The 10,000-nt window shown below is 31.1% G+C and overlaps 1 protein-coding gene and 1 long non-coding RNA gene across 5 annotated transcripts in view; one reads left to right on the top strand and one right to left on the bottom strand.

Annotated features, from left to right (window-relative positions):
• LOC124946687 (serine/threonine-protein kinase tricornered) overlaps window positions 1-10,000 on the top strand; it is a 105,995-nt gene that overhangs the window by 65,938 nt on the left and 30,057 nt on the right. The window lies entirely within an intron of this gene.
• Window positions 8,802-10,000, bottom strand: part of LOC124946703 — a 2,299-nt gene continuing 1,100 nt past the window's right edge. Inside the window, exon 3 of the long non-coding RNA XR_007100159.1 lies at window positions 8,802-10,000. This exon is cut by the window's right edge and continues 13 nt beyond it. This is a non-coding gene — a long non-coding RNA (uncharacterized LOC124946703).

Genomic DNA, 10,000 nt, shown 5'->3' with positions numbered 1-10,000 from the left:
CAAACAAACATTGTTGACTGATCATACGTATAATTGTGTTTATGCGCATGCATGCATGTATGCAACTTACGTAACTATTACATTATAGTATACAATTATGTAAGTTATTATTATAGTATTAGATAGAGATATTTCCTATTATCTGCACGTAAACATTATGGTAATTCCATTTTTATAATGAATTTTCAATATCTTTTAATTACAAGTTACTCCATAAGTATATATTTATTTATTTATTAAAAAAAAAAAAAAGTTTCATAATTTGACGTGTAAAATATTTTAAGACTGACAAATAAATTAATCGATTTCTTTCTTATGAAACATTCTATTCTTTTTTGTCTTTTTTTTTTTTTTTATTTAATTAATTAGTTATTTTAATTATTGATCTTTAAAAAAAAAAATTATTATACAAGTGCAGTATACATGTTTCGTAATTTTTTTTAAAAACAATTGATTAAAACGTTTAATTAATTAAAAAGAAAAGTATAGGACGTTCCATAAGAAAAATTAAAATTCACACAAAATATATTATTACAAGATATATCATCACAAAATTTCCTTTAATATATGTATATATATATATTTTTTTTTCTTTTTTTATTGTTTCTAACAAAGACTCTTAATTTAAACTCACTCTTAATTTATAATCAACCTGTATATATATACAGAGTGAATCTAGTAAATAACTAGACCGGACCATAACTTTTGTTTCTATTAAAGATAAAAAAAAAAATATTATTCTAAGTGCATCGGTGCAGTTGCAAAACGCAATTAATTACACTTATTTGCTTAAATGGAGAATCCTGCGACTTTTTTTTTCCGTCGCTTGATTCCTCCCTCGTGACATTCTGAATAAAATAATGAATTGGAGTAAAATGATGAATTTTTTTTTTTTTTTTCTTTTCTTTTCTTTTCTTTTCGGCTAAATTTAAAAACGAATTTTAAAAGAAAAATAATTTAAAGTGGATAAAATATTGTTTTCGTAAATGCTACGAATATTCATGCATGCGCATATTCACGATCATGTCTTTTTTCGAATTAATCATTTGCGTTAAAATCATATGGGGTTATATTTAGACGAGCAATTGCATTTGCACTTTGCAACTGCACCCATCAAGACTTTTATATAAAAAAAAAGTCGCATTACACGATGAAAGAACTTTGCGAAGAATGCAAAAGTTTCTTCTACAATTTTCTATTATTTTCGATTAGAAATAGTGTTAAATATATATATATATATATAAAGTTGGACCAAATTATTAGGTTCACATTGACATATATGCAGTTCGAAAAAAAGAAATGTCAATAATGATTAATTACGATATAATTATGTATATAATCTGTGACGAGTGAAACGCATTACATTTTGTATATAAAAATCGATCGACAATATTTTTAGATCCTTCTTATATAAGTAAGCCTCGTATAACGCGATCGTGCAATTATTAAATAAATTTTTAATTATTATCTCTTCATATTAATATATTTTTTCAAATACATATCGTGCCTTAGTTTTTAACGTTACGCATAACGAAATTTATATTTTGAAATTTATATTTATAATCATATATTTCATGATTTTTATGTTAATTTATATTATACGTAGATTTGAATTAGAATAAAAATATATTCTCGTGTTTTGCGTGAATGTTCGTTGTTTGTATAATTTAAAAAAAAAAAAAAGAAAAAAAAAGAGAAAAAAAAAGAGAAAAAAAAAAGATAAAAGAAGAGAAAACGACACTTAAAATAATTTTGAAAAAGAAATATGGAACTTAACCCCGTTTTTTTTTCTCTCTCTCCCTCTCTCTCTCTCTCTCTCTCTCTCTCTCTCTCTCTCTCTCTCTTTCTCTATTAAATCTGAATCTCAGCATAAAGCTAATTTATATAACGAGGCATTTTTATGAAATGAAATATATGCGTTATACGAGGTTTACCTTACCTATTTAGCTCAATGGAAAATTTGTTCGACTGAACGATCGTGTTCGCTAATAAGGAACATATACTCGATGATAAAAGGAGGTCTCGTGTTACACGGATATGAGATACGTTCCAAAAAAAAAAAAAAAAAAAAAAAAAAAAAAAAAAAAAAAAGAAAAAAAAAAGGAAATAAAAAGGAAAAAAAAAAGAAAAGAAAAAAGGATGGAAAGAATAAAATAAGAAAAATCAAAAAAGAATAAAAAGAAAAAAGAAAATAAAAGAATGGAATACCTGTATAGTGATTCATCGATGGGGAGTAATGACCGCAAGAAGGTATCGATGTCGTGTTGCACCCTGGACCTAAATGGTAGAAAGCATACGACTTCGTGGAACAATTATGAACATCGAACATCTCTCTTCATTCTCATTCTATAGGACCTTGAAAACTAGTCTCTCAAGGCCGATCAAGTTCGATGACCATACTACTGAATATCACATTGTATTGCGTCTCTCACCTTTTTTTTTTTTTTTTTTTTTTTTTTTTCTTTTCTTTTTTAATTCTTCACCTTCATATACGAAAATTGATAGATCCTTTGTTAACCAAAACTTGAATTCTATTGAAATTTATATATTTATTATTATTAATATTTTCAGAGATTTGTTATTATTATAATTAATATTTCGAGAGAGTGATAAATTTTTGGAATTACACTGTTCCTTTAATTTTTTTTCTTTTTCCATTATAATTTATAGAATACATTTTTTTATCGTTATAAAACTTTATATAACAAATGATTAAAATCATAAATAACAATTTTTTTTTTTTTTTATTATAATCCATATAAATCAATTACTTTAATTACAAATAATGTGTCTGTGTGTGTGTATGTATATACGTACGTATGTATGTATGTATGTATGTATGTATGTATGTATGTGTATATTATAATCTATATAAGTAAATTATTTTAATTACAAATAATATAAAAATTTCTTGTTTACGAATTACAACCTATACAATAAATTCTAATCTACTATAATAATAATAATAATAATAATAATAATAATAATAATAATAATAATAATAATAATAATAATAATAATAAATTAATTTTTTATAGAGAAAAACAAACTTAGTCAAACGAAGATTTACTTAATGAACACAATAAGATTTATAATACAGGAAAAGACTGCATTAGATTTTAACCCGTTAGGAGCTTGAATTATGATCGTTACACAAGAGAAAGAGAGAGAGAGAGAGAAAGAGAGAGAGAGAGAGAGAGAGAGAGAGAGAGAGAGAGAGAGAGGAGAGAGAGAGAGAGGGAGAGGAAGAGACCAAGTGATGAAGGACGGAGGAGAAGAAAAAGCGAGGGTGGATTATCGTACAGAACGGTCTCTTCCTGTTTGGCACGGTGCCCATGCGGAGGAAACGATGGAAAACCTCGAGTTCTGCTTTTTCAAGAGAAAGAGAGAGAGAGAGAGAGAGAGAGATTTGGTCCATAGGATCGTCCTAGAGGATAGAAAATTAGGGGAGGGGAACAAGGAATAGGAGACAGAGGGTACAGAGGGGTGAGAGAAGAGGGGTGATAGTGAGGGAAGAAGAAAGAACGAGAGATCGAGGGAGAAGTGTGGGTGTTGTATTCCGTTGTGATGGAAATTTAGGACGAGGTCGAGTTATTCTGGAGTACTTTAGGAGTCACGTGATCATAGAAGGAATTTTGCATTCGACAGATTTCCCGTTGTTCTTGCAACTACGTATATATATATAAAAGACAAAATGTTTCGTTTCCGATTCTTCTTCCTCGATGATTTCGATTTATCGAATTATTACATCATATCTTGTCTCTGTGTGTCCATATCTCTTTGTGTGTGTGTGTATGTGTGTGTGTATCAAACCGGATTTTCATGCGTTTTCACTTTCTTCGTTTATCAGCCGCATCGAGGCTTCTTATTCTTTTTCTAGATCGTGAAACTAGATCAGTGATCATCCATCTGCCTGTAACGGTCAGGTTCACCGAGCAAGGATTCTTTTTTCTTTTTTTCCTTTTTCCTTTTTCTTTTTTTTTTTTTTTTTTTCTTTTTTTCTTTTTTTCTTAATGCCTACCCTTTTTCTTTGGGCGTGCGTGTGCGTGTGTGCGCGCATTGATTCATTAAAACTATAATAAAAAATGGAATGAGAAGAAAAGTAAGAAAAAGAGAGAGAGAGAGAGTCACACTTCAGTCTTTTTTCTTCTTTTCTTTTCTTTTCTTCTTCTTTTTCTTCCTTGCTTCTTATATGACGATCTCGAGGTCGAGATCATTTAAGGAACCTTTGAAATGTCCCTTTCTTACGTCTTCTTTCGTTTCCTCTTCCTCTACTCTTTATTTCTCTCTTTTGACTCGTTTCGAGTGTTCTGTCTGGCAAAAGTGACTCTTTGTAACTCACATCCGTGACTATTTCGTAAGAAACCGGCTAAGCAACAGGCACGTGAAAATTGTGAGCCAGGGGTAAAGGCTCATTTAAGTTTTTAGAACGAAATTATAGTTCTCCCTTCTTCTCTCTCTTTCCCTTTTTTAATATACGCTTGTCTCGAGTTTCAATTAGATCGTATTTACTTACGTATATAAGTATAATACATTGTACAATAATCGATTGATAACAATATCGATCTTTCAATAAATCATAAGAAATAGTACGAAAATTCGACGTTTTTCCATTCTTTTTTCCATTTTCATTTTCTTTTCTTTTTCTATATATATATATATATATATATATATATATATATATATATATATATATAGAAATAAAAAGAAAAATATATATATATACTATCATGTTCTCATTGTAAGTGAATACGTACGTTGTAAAATTTGTACGAACGAGATCCATTCATGAAATATATCATAGAATAGTGGGTGAATCATCTCGAGTTTGCACGAATCGAATGATATATACTACGTACGTTTTAGAGGTGCTGCTGGTAGGATGAGCACGAGGAGGAGGAAGAGAAGGTGGTAGATGAGAAGGGTGAAAAGCGAAGGAGGAGGATGATCATCTCGAGATATACGGGATGATGCAGCGCCGGAAATCTGGAACAAAGGGATGGGACCGCTGAGCAACACGAGCTCTCTCTCTCTCCCTCTCTCTCTCCGTCTCCGTCAGTCTCTCTAAATGTCTCTCCCACTCCTCTTCTCTCTCTCTCTCTCTCTCTCTCTCTCTCTCTCTCTCTCCTCTGACTATCTCGGAATCCCTTTCAGTCTCTCGAATCTAGGCTGTTACCGTGGCAACAACACAGGTACAAGCCAACAGCAGAACTACGAAGGCCAGACGAGAGAGAGAGAGAAGAGAGAAGTATCTCTATCCCTCTTTTTCAAACTTGCTTTCTACCCTTCTCCTACTCCTACTCCTACTTCTCCTACTCCTCCTTCTTTCTTTCTCTTTTACTCTTTACGCGGATCAGATGTTCGAAAAAATCAATAAGACTCTCCCTCTGCCCTTAGACTTCTCTCCTTCTCTCTCTTTCTCGTTCTTTCTCTTCGGCTTCTTCATTATTGTCACGTCGCTCGTGAAAAGAAAAAGAGAGAGAGAGAGAGAGAGAGAGAGAGAGAGAGAGAGGGAGAGAGAGAGAGAGAGAGAGAGGGAAAAAGAGAGGGGAGAAAGGATGAGAGGAGTTGATATACACGTGGGTAGTCTGTTCTGAAAGTCAGTCTACAAGCGAGAGCCGACTCAGCTGATCGTGTTCTGCTCTTTCTGGCCCTTCAAAAGGCTCCTCGTGGAGAACCTCTCACTCACTCTCTCACTCACTCACTCACTCACTCACTCACTCACTCACTCACTCACTCACTCTGCTTCTTTCTTGCCTCATCGATTATTTATATTTAATTATATCTGATAGAAATAAACTGTGTTTTTTATAAACAGGTAGATATATATATATATATATATATATATATATAAGTTAAAAAAAATTCTTAAAATAAAATTTATTAATATGTTTAATTATTTTAACACGTTATGATAAGTATTTACACACTGTACTGTGAAAAATTGAATGAATGAATTTGTTTAAATTGTCTGACAAGTATGAAACATCATGTTGACGATCATCATTTAATTAATTAAATAAAATAATTAAGAAAAAAAAAATATATATATATATATATAAGTTATCACATAAACTGCCATGGAAAAAGAATTTATCGATCAAGAGTAATAAATACGATGTTCGATATCGATCATTAATCATGCCTGTTTCGATATTTACGATAGGGAAATAAATGTTAATAATCATTTTAGAAATCTAGATCAAACGGATCGATCGAGAGATCTTATCGTAAATAAAAAAGAATCCATATTTATTTTTAATCGTATTATTTTACAATCGCGATTAAAAGAGCTCGATTTCTTGAAGACAGAGAGTCAAATCTCAATCGCTATTCGATGTTGATTCGAAGGTTAATCTTTTTCTCTCTCTCCTTTCTCCTCTCTCTCTCTCTCTCTCTCTCTCTCTCTCTCTCTCTGTCTCTCTGTCTCTCTCTCTCTCTTTTATTTATGACACGAATGTCATATCTCTGCATATACGTATACAGATACACATGTGTATAAACAATTTGTATTAAACTCAATCATTCGCGTTCATTTTATAACACGCGATAGTTTCTTTTCTCTTTTTTTTTTTCTCTCTCATTCTACTACAAGTTAGTAAATGCATTCACGTTTTACCAATCGTTAGAAAGATACTATCGTAGAAATGCGGGTTGAAAAAAAAAAGTAAAATTGAAATAGGATAGAGGGACTCTCTTCATTCGATCAATTCCGATCGATCAGATTTTAAAAACCAGTATCGCGTCATAGATCGTTGACCTCTCGCGTCCTCCAAAGACAGAAAGAGAGAGAAAGAGAGAAATTCCCCGTAATTTCACAAAAGGCCGAAAGTGTTGAAACAACGGCGATCGTCCATCCTTGCGTGTCAAAGGGATCATCGAGGCATATTATACTTTGGCCATCGATAATCCTTTTCCGCCCGATCGACTCCGAAAGCAATATCGAAAACGCGAACGATGAGAAAGGAAATCACTCCGAAAGACGCTCGTGAAAAAGATACGAAACTAGGTGTTCGTCTATAAAACACCATGAAATTATTATGAAATATATATATATATATATATATATATATATATATATATATATTTATATATTTATATATACTTTACATTCAATAAGGGGGAGGATTTTCTATCGTCGTGACTTTTACGAAAATCAATAAAATTAATGATAAATGTATTTTCAAAGGATCAAAATTGCGTGAAAGGACGAATAAATTTTCTTTTCTTATCTACCATCTTTCTTTTTCTACTTCTTCATTTTTTTTTTTTTCATATAGAAAGAAATCATTGCATAAGTATATTTATATATTTATTTATAGTATAAGTATACTACTGTACCAAGTACAATTTATATTTATTAAACATTGATCTTGGAATATATATGCTAACAATTAAATTGCTGGCGAGATAAAATGGAATAAAATGTTTGAAATAAAAATAAAGAAAAAAAAAAAAAATATATATATATATATATACATATATGTATTTGAGTATACGTGTGACTACAAAGTTTTATGGCGTTATGAAGAATCGATTCGTTTTTTCTTTTCTTTTTTTTTCTCCCCATTTTAATTTCTTCACCATCGGAAAAAAAATTTTCACTTTCGAAGAATGAACAATTTTTTCTTGTTTATTTTTCTTCTTGTTTTCCTTTTTCTTTTCTTTTTTTTTTCTTTTCTTTTTCTTTTTTCTTTTTCTTTTTAATTTCATGATTTGTCATAAGGTCATCTAATATTTATCTTTTTTGCTAAAATCTCTATATATATGCATATATAAAAAAAATTGTTTGAAAATCATCACAATCGTGCCATCTATATCGGGAGTTGAGAAATTTCGAGAGAGAGAGAGAGAGAGAGAGAGAGAGAGCATATGTCGTGAATCATGAGGAAGAGATAGCATGCGTGGATTCTAATAAGTATATCCGCGGCATTTGTGTGTACCACACGTAAGCGTGTACCAAAATGTCGAAGAACGCGTGAATGTAGGTTAGAGTGCGGTAGGGTAGCGAAGCCGCAGCAAGCGAGCAAACGAGCTGCTATGAGAACGAGCGAAAGAGAGAGAGAGAGAGGGAGTGAGGAGAAAGGAGAGAGAGAGAGAGAGAGAGGAATAGCGAACGCAAGCAGCTGACGCGGCGGAATCAATATTCCCACGTGTACTGCTATACGGTACATATATATATATATATATATATATATGTATACATACATTCTCAAAGAATAAATGCTACCTGTGTACGCATCTATCATGATATGATGGGGGTCTCTCTTTTTATGCGGGAAAACACATTAAAATAAATGTCTAAACATAACTTAAATTTCACTATGTGACTTCGTATAATCGTATTTTTAATTCTTTCCTTTTTCTCTTTTTTTTTTTTTTTTTTCCTTACCTTTCTATTTTTTTCTTCCACTTTTCTTTTTTTTATTTTTGTTTTATATCGAGTGATTAATATTTTAATTTTATAATATAATATTTTTGACGATTTTCACACAAATAATTTTTTAAAAATGAATATATTCGAAAGAGCTCTTGGTTATTCTTTTTTTTTTTTTTTTTTTTTTTTTTTTTTTATTTTTTTTTTATCTCACATCGTCACTTTAATAGTCGAGATTAATTTAAATATGCATATTCGGGAGCTTTTCATTTTCTTTCTCTCTCTCTCTCTTTTTTTTTTTTTTTTTCTTTTATTTTATACGAATAGGTACTTTTTCATTTTTCGACGTCAAATATACACCATGCAAAATAATAACGGAGAAATTGTATAGAAACAAAATGGGAAGAAAGAAATTTGTAGAACGTAATAAAAAATTCGTTTTATTATCAGAAATTATACATTTCAAAGGAAATATCTTTAGTCGAAGACGATGATGCTAAATCGTAAGATATCGACTTATTTTCTCGATAAACAAACGAAATAATTGACGCTCGTAGTACAAAGAAACTTTGCCATTTAAATCGCTTTGATCTCTTCTGACTTCATCCAATTTTTCCTCTTTCCTGAATATTGCAAATTTTTTTTCTTTCTCTCTTTCTTTCATTCTTTTTTTTTTTTTTTTCTTTTCAAATATTTTTTCATCTTCAAAGAAACATCATAATTAAAATATTACAATATTATAACACATCAATGGTGTTATTACGTTAACGTTAAATTCAAATAATCGTTTCTAAAATTAAAATTGAATTTCTCGAAAAGAAAAAAAATAAAGAAGAAGAAGAAGAAGAAGAAAGGAAAAAAAAACAGGGAAAGAAAGAAAAACAGTATTATAAGAAATATATGATCTAAGTACGAACCAATCAAGTGAGCTTCGTCGTTCGTGGCGCGGGCGCGTACAAAGCTTTCCGATTGGTCGACGTACAAGGAGGAGAGAAAAAGTAGATTTCTGATTGGTTGACCGTTGGCGCCTAAGGCGGCTAGGTCACCAGGAATATGCACACACTCGTTCTCTTTCGATCTTCTTGTTTCACAATCAGACGATCACGGACCGCGAAGCGCATCGTCGTAGTAATCTATCAATGAATCATCTTCGGAGTGTTTCCCTAATCATTCATATCATACATTTGTAAAGTACTATAAGTGTTTTTTCTTTCTTTCTTTCTTTCTTTTTTCTTTATTATTCTTCTTTTTTCTTTTTCCTTTTTTTTTTTTCTTTTTTTTTTTTTTTTTTTTTTTATTTATTTGAAAAGTTGAACAAAAACATTTCGAGTAAGGAAAGAAAAATATTGTGAGTCAAAGATGGAACCGTCCAGAGGACGACTCGTCCGCTGCGATAGAAAACGAAGAGAGAAAGATATATATATATATACATATAAATACGTATAGAGAGAGGAGAAAGAGAGAGAGAGAGAGAGAGAGAAAGGTATAGAAAGAGATAGAAAGAGGAAGACGGCGCACACGCGGGCGACTGCAATCAGGTGACGAGTCGCCGCACTTTCGGTTCACCCCTCTCTGTTTCTTCCCTCTCTCCCTCCCTTCATCCGTATCTTCCTCCGTACCTCC

The sequence above is a fragment of the Vespa velutina genome, chromosome 2 (assembly GCF_912470025.1).
Source record: "Vespa velutina chromosome 2, iVesVel2.1, whole genome shotgun sequence".
NCBI lineage: Eukaryota > Metazoa > Arthropoda > Insecta > Hymenoptera > Vespidae > Vespa > Vespa velutina.
The sequence above is the reverse complement of the archived record's forward strand: the minus strand, read 5'-3'. Positions and strand labels throughout refer to the sequence as shown.